Source organism: Cannabis sativa, chromosome 9, assembly GCF_029168945.1.
Source record: "Cannabis sativa cultivar Pink pepper isolate KNU-18-1 chromosome 9, ASM2916894v1, whole genome shotgun sequence".
Lineage (NCBI taxonomy): Eukaryota > Viridiplantae > Streptophyta > Magnoliopsida > Rosales > Cannabaceae > Cannabis > Cannabis sativa.
Window position 1 is genome coordinate 28,094,328 of NC_083609.1, and position 12,988 is coordinate 28,107,315.

Below are 12,988 nucleotides of genomic sequence, written 5' to 3' on the forward strand. Positions count from 1 at the left end.
CACAATTACAGTATCGTCAACACAGTGGAATGTGATTGTGATCATATGAATCAAAAGACTAAGTACCTGTTTCATCAGTGTTTTGGATTTACACTAATGTGATAATCAGCGATGATGTGTACTTACACTTGGAGTAAGTGTTATGTTCTTTCCAGGACATTAGTAAAGTATACTAGTTTCGAATGTATGGAGTAGGGCTGAACATCGGGCAGGTTTACCGGGTTTTGGGTTTGCGGGTTTCGGGTTCAAAAAAATGAAACCGAACCCGGACCCGGATAGAGTACGGGTTGGCGGGTTGGTGGGTTGGCGGGTTACGGGTTGGCGGGTTTTGGTTGGTCGGGTTTACCGGGTTGGCGGGTTGACCCGGTCAACTCTTTAAAAAAAATAATCTTTTATTCAAAGATAAATTTACTCAATTATCTGACCTCAAAAGTCATTAACACCATGTTAGAACCAGAGTCTCTCAAATTTAATCCAATGGTTGTTCCATTGGATTAAAGAACTTTAAATCTATATATCTCGTCTAAACTATTACTACTTCCATCATTGGTTCCAAACAATTGCAGTTTTGTTCCTTTCTGGGGGAAACATTTTTTATATCATCCAGAAAACAGCCAACCTGGAAATTTTCAAACAAAAACCCAGCAAATTAACAGAAACTCGAATTTGAAACTAAAAAAAAAAAAAAAAAGGAGAAAACCGAAGCCACCATAACTGAATTGCTTGTGAGTCTCAATTATATTTGGAGGTTTGAGAGAGAGATGACCACTAAGGCCTTGTTCGAATGCCACATCAATAATAATCTTAATGGGTTGCTCAACAATAATACTTTGAAGAGTTCTTCTAGCCCATCATCATCATGATCATGAAGATATAGATATCAAAGATCACGGCCCAAGCATTAATTTTGATAATCTTCTTTTCTTCATCATCTTTTTTTATGATATGATTTTTCAGGTTTTTAATTAATTGTATAAGTCTGTGTATGTTGATTTTGAGAGTTTGACTGATGATTACAGAACAGTAATTCAGATCTATATTTTGAGGGTTAATTTGTTTTTAATTGTATTGATGGACTCTTGAATCTTGATCCATCAAATCATTGTATATGGTAATTAATATATATAGAGTTATATATGGGGCGGTGAGTCTGGTTTGGTGCTCTGCCGTCTCTCTCTGTCGTGTAAGTGGTGAAGTTGAAAAACTAATATATAATATATTAATATGTAATAAAATAAATAAAAAAATATATATAATGTATTTACATGCGGGTTGGCGGGCGGGTTCGGGTTCAACCCGAAACCCGGTGTCCCTAAAAACTCAACCCGCGAACCCACCCGAAAGGCATCGGGTTGAACCCAACCCGCCCGAATATTTTTTTTAAGAAAAAGATTGCGGGTTGATCGGGTCGGGTCCGGGCGGGTTGGCCGGGTCCGGGTTGAACCCACTCAAAATGTTCAGCCCTAGTATGGAGTATACATTGGACTGGACCGATATTGCAACTTAGTTAAGATATTACAAGCTTACCGTTATATCTTTCCAAGTCAATATCAGTAGTTGATCTTAAGATTAAAAGAATCTAAATCCTGATATGCTTAGGCTCAACTCAGGAGTACTATTCATGTTCTTTGATTTATTAGTTAAGCCTACTTTTGGGTCAGGGTGATACGTATATTTTGGGAACATGATAGTATGATTGAGTGGGAGTGCTGAACATAAATATGGAATCTATAGCTTCTACTGGTGTATAGAAGTCAAGTGATGATTCCCTTCGAGCTTAGCAAATAGAAGTAAGTGGATGAGCTCTTCTTTAAGTGACTAATTCTTAGATCACTAAACACCATTTACAGGTAGCTAAGTGTTATAAGGGGCAAAATACATTGAGGGGTGAGAACGGTAAAATTATCTCATCTCAATGTAAATCATCTATATAGAGGATTTTTGATCACAATAAGATTATAACAATGGTTAAATGAGATAGCATATCTATATCGTGGAACATATAATATGCTCTATATAAGTTTGAGAGTGCAATTCTAAGTTCTAAGAGTGGATTCAACGAAGAATTAATAAGTAGGAATTTACTTAGTAAATTCGGTTCACTTATTGGAAGCTCAGCATATAGATCTATGGTCCCCATTCTAGTTGAGAACATACTGCTTGTAAGACTCAATAATTGATTCGTGATTAGTCAATTATAATTCTAAAGTTAGACTATGTCTAATTTGTGAATTTTCACTAAGTGGGGGCGAAATTGTAAAGAATACAGGTTGGGAAGAAATTGTGGGATGTTAACTTGTCTGGTGGTTCAGGTAGACTGTTTTTTGGTGGTGGATGGCCTAAATTTGTAAAGGAGAACCATTTGCAGCCGGGAGATTCTTGTCTCTTTGAATTGGTTACCAAAGAAACCGATACAGATAACACTTTGCTAAATGCTACCATTTCTCGGCGAATCAACCCTGCTGCTGTAAGTGCTTTAATTAGCTATAGGACTTAGACAAAGTACTTGTTAATTATGTATAAGATAATATATAAGACCTAATTAAGAATATTAGTGCTTTCTTGTTCTTTCCCATAGTGTTTCTTAATCAAGACTTGTTTTAGCATTGTCAATTCTCAATTGTTTGGTGTGCCTTTTAGCTTCAACAAAAGAGACTAAAATTTTATTTCTATTTACAGTATTTGTGTTGTTGCAGAACACCTCTTTTATTTAAATTATATATATAGTGATAAAATAATTTAAAACTTTCAACACTTGCTGATAAAAAATCACTATATTGTGAAATCCTAAGAAATCATTGCATTAAAACTTTCATCCTAACTTCACCTGCTGTGAAACAAAAATTGTAGCTTAAATGTCAAAAAATTTATGTTTGATTCAGATAAGTATCTAACCTTGTAAATTGACGATAATAGTTTTCAAGATTATTTTTTTTATAAGTATATTAGTTATTTTTCTAATTGATTCGTTAGATGCTAATAAAATGTCACATGTTAATTTTTTATTGGTCCAAATTATAATTTTAATAAAAATAATATAAAATAAAAAAAAATTAAAAAAAAATAATTTAAAATTAGAAAAATGATTTTGCTTTCTTCTTCATCTTCTACCTTGCCTACCTACTAAAACATTCATACTCTAAAAGAAGAAGAAAAAAAAAAAAAAGATGAGCATCTCTCTGCTTGTATGAAAAAATACCCAGACTTAAATCTCTCTAACTATTCCCTCACCTCACCAGCAACGCCCTCGTCTATTGAAATCTCTCTAGTTTTCTCACTATTGATCGGTTCTTTTTCAACTAGGTGGTTACGTTAGTTGATTTTAAATGTTTATAATCATCCAGCGTCGCCACCCTTCGATGGAATTTCGGGAGGCGTTCACGTTGGGTGATTGAGGATGTTTGAAAGCCATCTGGACCGACTTCATTGTCCGAAGGATGGGGGACACTCGTCTAAAATCATGCGGCGTCACAACCATCAACTGGGTGGTTACGTTGGTTGATTTTAAATGTTTGAAAGCTAGTGGAAACAGACATTCATTTAAAATCATTTAGCGTCGCCACCCTCCGATGGGATTTCGGGGGGCGTTCACGTTGGGTGATTGAGGATGTTTGTGTATGGTTTGATTTTTTCCAATGAGTGGATTTAGATCTGGGTTTGGGTTTTATTGTTTTTCGAAAACGACGACAGTAGCTGAGAATGAGGGTGAGGTGAGGGTCAGGTGGGTGTTTGGTTTTTTCTAATTGAATTTCTTTTTGCTTTGTGAAGAAGATGAAGAAGAAAAAAAAATAATTTTATGGTTTTAAAATAAATTTTTTAGTTTTTTTTTAATTTTAAATTATTTTTAATTAAAATTATGATTTAGACTAATAAAAAATTGACATATGGCATTTTATTAGTATTTAATATATCTGTTAAAAACAAAAAAAACTAACCGACTTACAAAAATTACAATGATTACTAATGAACAAGTTTATTTATAAGGAAAGAGAAAGGAAGGTTAACACCCAACAAAAATAATAAAGAAACAAAAAATTAGACCTAAAAAAAAAAAAAACTTTTCCATTTTCAATTCAAAAATAATACCTCTATGATTGAAAATGTAGATAAGTTTAACAAAATTTTGGCAGATTTACAAAGTTTAGATATTGAAATTATGAATAGTTTTATTGTTGCTAAATTCATTACTCGAGAGATGTGAACATTTAACTATAACTCTGTTATATGACAAAAATGAGATTAAATTTATAAATGTTTGTAATGGTTTGATAAATAATGAGTACCAGAAGAGAAGAAAGATCAACATGATCACAGAAACTCTACGCAGAAGCACTAGCACTGACTACAAACAAAGGCAAGTGGATCAAATAATAAGAGGCAATCTTGATCAAATACTAAACGAGTCGTTAAGAGGAAATCTTAACAAAAGCCAAGGAAACAAACAAGCAAGACTTTGAGATAAGACAATGGCACTATTCTTCCAAGTTAAAACAAAAGGTAAAAAGGTTGCTGCAGCTTCTTCTTCCGTTGCTGCGTTGAAATTTTGGTCAAGGATTAATTTGAATACCTGATAGTTAAAGGACTTGAACATGATGATGATGGAAGCAGTGCGACACAGGGAAGCTTCACTTCGATGAACCTTAATGTGTCATGAAAGAACCTAGTGATGCTTTGTAGATGGTGAAGTGAACATTGGACCATCTTGCTTTTTTATCCAACAACGCAAGTACTTATTCCAATATATGAGAGGTTGATACCGGGGTTCAGTAAAACTACTAAACACTCATCTACCATGCCTGTATCTTTCTCATATTGGAGAAATTTGGCTACAAATGTCTACAGAAATTGACTTCTACACAAATTTGAATGGTTCTGTGATTGTTTTTTATGTTGCCTTTAAAAAGACAAGGAAACACGTGCAATAGTGCAGATGTACCACAAACAGCAATTCAATTTGGGTTAAACACAGCCATTTTTTTACCAACTCAATTCAACTAATTTAGAGTATTACAATTAAAACATAAACAGTAACATGCTCTGTAGCATTTTTTATACGAAAAATAAAATTAAAAAAGCAAAACTTAAAATTCATTACACGCCCAAAATTGGATATTATGAAACATCGGGTGCAATGATCACAGCAAACTGTAGTTTTGGCGTCAAACACGAAATCAGATAATTTTCATCCAAAGTTGCAGCAAAATCCACGGTCCGGTAAGCAGCCTTCGAAAGGAAAGAATGTTGGCATCTCAATAAGAATTATAAATAAAAAAAGATGTAGACACTAGAATACGATAAACAAGTTTAAGTAAAAAAAAAAAAAGAATTAAGAGCAAAACAAATCTCTCCTCCTAATAATTATAAAAGAAAAGTCAAGTGAAAATAGAGATAGGATACCTTCAAAAACACTTCAACGCCTATCGGTTTTACCAGATGAGCGCTTTCCAGAGTACAAATGCTTTGGCTTCAGAGTAGGGATCACTCTATCTGCCTCTCCACGTCGTGCATTCTTGTTCCTCTTCTTTGTGGATTTCTTAGCAATCTTAAGAGCAGAACCCTTTTGAGTAGAATCCTTAAATCCATCACCAGGAGTGACTTCAGTGGGTGCCCTTGACCTTGACCTTGATCTTGACAGTGATAGAGATCTAGACCTTGCACGTAGTTTCTTGCTGGGTGTGTCTGCATCCATATCCATTGCATCGCCGCCAGTGGCATCAACTGACCTCTCCCTCTTCCTACCTCTCTTAGAGAGCGACCTGCTTCGAACTCGTTCAATGGCCAGAGATGGATCAATCCCCAATTTCGATAGCTGCCTTCCCATTCTCTCTGATGTGAACTCTCTTTCCTTGTCAAATTTCCTAGGCACAATTGGCCTGCTTTCTGCTGTACTTTTCTTAATTCTATGCTGTTGTATGAGTAAGCTTTTCTTTTTCCTAATTGCAGCCAATGCCTTCTGTTCATCTGGGGTCAATTCCTGTCCATCCATCTCAAAATCATCATCGGCATCCTCAGCCTGTCGAAGTCCTTCATCTCGTTTCAACTCTTCAAGCCTTTGTAAAATATCAGGATCAATGTAGTCATATACGTTGTGCCCATCAAGAATTTCTGGCAGTATATCTTCCTTCCATTCATCGTTAGCCAAGATGTAGTGCTTCTTCAAACTGGCAGAGTACACACCTGCACCACCATTTTCATTTTCCAAATCCCTTTCAGTTTTTCTCTTTTCAGTCTCTGAAGCCTGCTTAGCCCTGGCTTCAAGAACAGCCTGAGGTATACAAGCTGGCCTTTCCTTCTGGTCACGAGGTTTTGGCAATGCAACATGAAACCTGTTCAAGCAATCATTTAGTTTTTAGATTTCATCTTTATTTCCACCCTCTGATCCAATAATCTCTTACAAGCTGCATACTTCACAGCAATCACCCCTTCCTCAGTCAAAGTACTCATGGTCAAAAGCACCCCTTCATCATTTGCAGCCTCTCCTCCTTGACCAAGCACAGTCTTCAATGCCTCAGCTTTCATCTCCATGACCAACTTCTTATCTTCCTCAGATATACCGTCCAATGGCTGTAAATCAGTCTTATTGCACACAATCACCAATGGTTTGTTCATAAACAAAGACTTGATACTGTGAAAAAGAGCAGCCTGCTGAGCAATAGTATAGCCACAAGACCCCGAGACATCCAAGAAGAACAGCACTGCCGCCCTTAAATGTGCCAAAGCTGTGATACTGCACATCTCAATAATGTTGCGGTCTTCAAATGGACGATCCAAAATCCCTGGTGTATCAATAACTTGGTACGTGCGGTTTTTATAGTCTGTATGACCGACAAATAGTGACTTTGTGGTAAAAGCATAAGGTTGCACATCAACATCAGCTCTAGTGATCTTGTTAATAAATGAACTCTTTCCAACATTAGGATACCCACAAATGAGGATTGTGCGGGTATTAGGATCTATTGAAGGTAGCCTTGCCATGTGTTGTCTAATTTGTTCCAAGTATGCCAAACTAGGACCAATCCTTTTTATCACAGTACACATTCGACCAAGAGCAGCAACTTTCAGACACTTGCATCTGTAAAGCGAGTCACCATACTTCAGCAATCTCACATAATCTTTGGCAATCTTACTGATAAGATTCCTTGCAGTATTAATTTGGCCAAGTGCAAGCTTGTAATGGTCTTTGTTGTAGAGGACATGAAGAAGATCACCATAAAAAGGATGGATGTCATCCAGCCTAGGGAACTCATCAATGATAGCAGAAAGCTTTTCATAAAAATTTGTTTGCGTATACTTCACTTTACGCATATAAAACTGACGGAGACGATTGATGGCATATCCCTTGTGGACAACAGTGGGCGTCTGGCGTTGGGTACGAGAAAGGATAATGTCAATGAAGACCTTCCCAGTTGGCACCACAGTAATCTTCTTGAAGTTATACTGCACCATTTCTGCTGTCTAATCTGAAATTAAAAAAACAGAACATAAGAGTTGAACCAATAAAAAAATAAAGAACATTGATCACCAATGCTTTATCTTCTTCTGAAAACAATAAGAAGCGTGCAATATGAACATTCTACACATAAATTTAGACACAAAAATCAAGGGAACAGAACATAGAAAACCCAAAACAAATAGATTAAGTGTGATGGTGATGGTAATGGTAAATAAAATAGCTTGAAAGTGACAACCCATTCCCTATTATTCTAAAAGAGAAGAAAGATATCATCTCTGGTAACAGCTGTAACTCTTTTCATAGAAAAACTCGTATTTCAACAGCAAAACAATGAAGCATTTGTTAAATTTCATTTATACCAAATTTATGAAATCTTAGTTATCATATAAACAAAACCAAACTCAACCAACTTCCACAAGTAACCATCCAAATACATCAGTACCCATAAACAAGCAATTAAAAATGTGAGCTTACAGACTTTAACAAAACACAAAAAAAAAAAAAAAATCAAATAGATGGAATTATACAAAGCTATGCTCATACGCACACACATCTTCATATACACTTTTTTGAAATTAAGAATACATCATATTCAGACGAAGATAAACAGTACCATTCGAAATACAAAGTATATTTCTGAAACGAACTAAGCAATATTATATCATGGCATTGGGATAATTGAGAAACCAGTACTAACCATTACTGTTCAACAAATAAATAAAAGAAAACAGAAATCGAATAAGAGAAACCAGTACTAACCATTACTGTTCAACAAATAAATAAAAGAAAACAGAAATCGAATAAGAGAAACCACATAATTATGAGTCGGGAAAAAGAAATCTCTATATAATTACAACGAAATATAGACTCGTCGTTTCATGTCCACTCCTTAGATTCCTCAAATCAAGCCAAAAAAAATTTATATATAGCAAAAAACAATCAGAAATGAAGAAAAGATACAACGAATCAAAGAGCCATTGTTCCGAAACAAATCCTCATTATCAGCGACCCAGATTCATACCTGCGAATGAAGTAAAGATTGTTTATCAAACCAATCTGATCAGAATTCCTCTTCTCCGATTTAGAGAGAGATTTGAGTAACTTGGAGAACAAGTTATGGTAACCCTGAGAAAGAGAAAGGGTTTGAGAAAGACTATAAACCCTAACCGTTTGGTACGTAAGATTGGACAGAAAAGGATTGGACTGGACTGGACAAGATTGGATAATGCTGAAAGTAATTCTGTGTTTGGTTTAAGAATGGACTGGACTATTTTATTTATTTTCTTTTAAAACAAAACTTAAATTAAATAAAAATATATAATAATAAATTAAAATTAAAATATATACTAATAAATAAATATAAATAATTCGTACCAAAAAAAATAATATATCATATATAATTAAAAATATATCATAAATATATAATAAAATATTTTGTCATATTTTTTATTTAATAAATAATTAAAATAGTAAAATAAAAATACTTGAATAATATAAAATTGTTTATCTTAAACATTAATTTAATTTAAATATTAATTTTTTAAAATATTTATATAAATTTTTTAGTAATTTAAAAATAATATATAATTTTATTGTCATATTTTTTTCTTAGAATCAATTTAAGTAACTATTATTTAATTAATAATATTCTAAATTTTAAAAACTTATGTATAATAATTCAAAATTATATATTTTCACTAATTTTAATGAATAAGTTTTTGATAAAAAAATGTATAAATAAATGTGTGATAATTATTTCCTTTAAATTCTTATTAAATTTAAAATATATTAATAAAATTTAAATTAAAAAAACGATAAAAAAAAAATCTCACCTGCATGGGATTATTTATCCCACCCTGCTGGATGGGATAAATAATCCCAGACAGATGAGGTTAACTGGATTACTTATCCAGACTTGTAACATGCCCAAACACTGGATTTGACAAATTAGCCTGTCTAATCCAATCTAGTCATGCGTACCAAACGGACCCTTAGGGTTATTTACAAAAATTTGAGAAAATGAATATGTATTTTTATATATATGGCATAAAAATTTAATTACCTTAAATATGGCATTTTTAAAAAAAAAACTTACAAATATGGGAAAAAGTAATGAGGAATGCCATAAAAAACTTTAAATTTGTGTTTCTTTTTATTTTTTTAAAAAATAAAACACTAAAATAAAGAAAAAATGATCTCAACTGTAGATGTTGTTTTTTTTTACAGAAATTTTTTTTTATTTAAACTACTGTTTTTTTTTGGTTAAAAACTAATTATTTCATTAAAAGCAGCAGAAAAAAAAACCAGTTTCATCAACATTGAAAGAAACTAATAATTTCATTAAAAAAATAAAAAAAAATAGTTTCATTATGTTATTACAAATTTTTTATTTTAAGTTACTTTTTTATTATTTTGTTTCTAGGTTGGAAACTTACACTTACATTTTGTTTTTAATATTTGTATGCATGGTGTGTTGTTTTGATTATATTTGTGATTAATATTTTTTTTTTTGTATTTTTGTTTGTGTGTATTTTTTTTTATTTGATTGTCTGATGAAACTAGTTTCAGTTAACTTTATAATTAATATTTATATTTTGTTATGATTTTTTATAGCGTCAAAACTGGTTTCATAGGTCGAAACTGGTTTCACATGTTTTAACTCTTCTGTAATGGGGTTGCTCCATTTTTATGATATTATTGTATTTTTTTTAGTTTGTATAAAACCAATTTTATTATTGTATGATATTTGAACAACAATTTTTATTTTATTTTAAATAATCAGTTTCTGACACACATATTATTTTATTATTTTCATCACTGGTTTTTTTTAAGTAACTAGTTTTCATAACTGTTTTTTTTTTTTATTGTTGTTCATAATTGAGTTTTAAGTTTCAATTTTTTATTTGATTATTTCAAGAAACTGGTTTTTATTTGTTTATTTTTATTTTGGTTGTTTTACTAACTGGTTTCTCACATTCCACTATTTTTTTTTGTTATGTTTTTATGGTTTTTATTCGAGTTTTATGGTTTTTTTTTTTGTTTTTATAGTTTTTATGGTTGTTTTACACTTATATATTTTTTTTTTTTAATATTTGTATGCATGGTGTGTTGTTTTAGTTTGTATAAAACCAGTATTATTATTGTATGATATTTGAACAACAATTTTTATTTTATTTTAAATAATCAGTTTCTGACACACATATTATTTTATTATTTTCATAACTGGTTTTTTTTTTCTAAGTAACTAGTTTTCATAACTGGTTTTTTTTTTTCTAAGTAACTAGTTTTCATAACTGGTTTTTTTATTGTTGTTCATAATTGAGTTTTAAGTTTCAATTTTTTATTTGATTATTTCAAGAAACTGGTTTTTATTTGTTTATTTTTATTTTGGTTGTTTTACTAACTAGTTTCTTACATTCCACTGTTTTTTTTTTTTTTTGTTATTCTTATATGGTTTTTATTGCATTTTGTCTCTTTAATTTTCTTTGTTTCTTTTTTTCTCTTTGATTTTAATTTTTATTTCTCTTTGCTATATTCGCTACATAACGTATGTTTAAATTAATTCTATTTTTTGAGCAAGCAAATAAAAATTAAATGTCAAAATAAAGAATGAAGTTAGAAGTTTGGTTATTAGGTATTGATATAAAACTTATATATTCAAAACTGGTTTTTAAATTTAGTATCGTTTGTAAAAGTTTAGTTATTAGGCATTGTGTATTTTTCAGTATGTTATTGATGAAACTATTTTTTTTTTTTGCCTCTTTTAATGAAGTAATTAGTTTTTTTTAATATTAATGAAACTGGTTTTTAAAGTTAGTATCGTTTTTAGATTGTAATTTTTTTTCATTATCTTGTTGATGAAATTATTTTTTTTAATCTTTTAATGAAATTATTAGTTATTTTCAATGTTGATAAAAGTAGTTTTTAAAGTTTGCATTCTTTTTAGATTATGATTTTTTATATTTTTTTTTTCATGATGATGTTGATTAAACTGGTTTTTTTTTTTTTTTGCTGTTTTTAATAAAATAATTAGTTGTTAACAAAAAAAACAAAAAAATAAAAATAAATAGTAGTTTAAATAGAAAAAAAAAAACAAGTTTAATTTCTACAAAATAATGAGATACAAAAATGTACACTAATTATATATATTTATATATATATACAAAGAGAAAAAAAAATAGTTTGAGAAAAAAAAAGAGAGAGACACAAAGAGAAATTAGAAAAAATAAAATAAAAGAGAAAATTAGAGAGAGGAGAGAAAGAAAAAAAAAGTCAGACTTAAAAATGAAAAGAAAAAAAAAAGAACTAAAATTGACTAAAAAATATATAAAAAAGACAAAAAAAAAACTTTTTAAAATTTAAATAAGTAAAAAACAATAAAATAGAAAAAAAAAATAAAGAAAAGTATAAATGTAAAAATATCTTTGTCAAATTATAAAAGTAATGTTTGAAAAAAAAATTAATATTTGGTGTAAATTTTTCAAATAGAAAGAAACCTTAAAATGTAAATGTAAAATAAACTAAAAAAAATAAAACTATTTAAGTTAGAAACAAAAACAAGAAATATGGGTTTGGATAAAAGGTTTACAAAAATATGGCATATCAAATACCATAAAAAGCCTTAAATATGAAAAAATAACATAGAAGAGTGGCAAACCTATAAATACCATATTTTTGTAACTTTTTTTTACAAAATCCCGTATTTTATGTAATTTTCACATAATAAAATGGGCTTGGGCTTATGATTATACTGAGTTGGGCTTCTTCGAAAAATACATAGATATAGTTAAAATATTAAAATGTACCGGATTTTTTTATATTTTTATGGTCTTTTTAGTAAAAGTTTACAAAAATATGATATTTTTTGTAAAAAAAAATCTATATATCTTTTTAAAAAAATATATGATAAAATTAATTCAGACCAACCAGTTATTTTAAGGGTGTTTAAAGATTGGTTTGGTTCGGATTTTTAATTTTTTTTAAATCAAACTAGTATTACAGTTTTGTAAAAATTCAAAATTAAAGCAAACTAATTTAATGATTAAACCAAACTAAACCAATTCACTCAAAAGCAGATAAATTTGCTTCAAAACCGTGGTTTATAATTCATAGTTCTAAATTTTTTTAACAAGGGATAATTGCGGCAAAAGTCCCCAAAAACTTAGAGTTGATACAGATTAATCCCCAACCTCGAAAATTGGCGGTAATAGTTGATAACTCTTGAGTAAAGAGTTATTTGATATCACTTTAAGCATTTTTTTTTATGTAATTGTGTGTCATTTAAGTTATGTTTGTCTCTTAATTTGTGAAAGTTTCAGTGTTTTATGTTTGTGTGTGTATTTTGAAGTTGTTAGTTAAAATCAATAACTCTTGTGCATAAATTGGCAAAGAAAATAGCAAGTTAGTCATGTTCTTAATTTTGCTGAAATTCTGTGAAATTTTTGCCGCAAAGAAATTGCATTAGTGGCTGATGTGTTTTATTTTCTTAGAAAAAGGGTGAGTTGGCATTTCATTAAAAGAGGTGGCATTTGTGGA

General features: G+C 30.4%; 1 pseudogene; it reads right to left on the reverse strand.

The window, feature by feature from the left end:
* Positions 1-4,953: 4,953 nt before the first annotated feature.
* Positions 4,954-8,645, reverse strand: LOC115722801 (nucleolar GTP-binding protein 1-like; annotated as a pseudogene).
* Between the last annotated feature and the right edge of the window lie 4,343 nt (positions 8,646-12,988).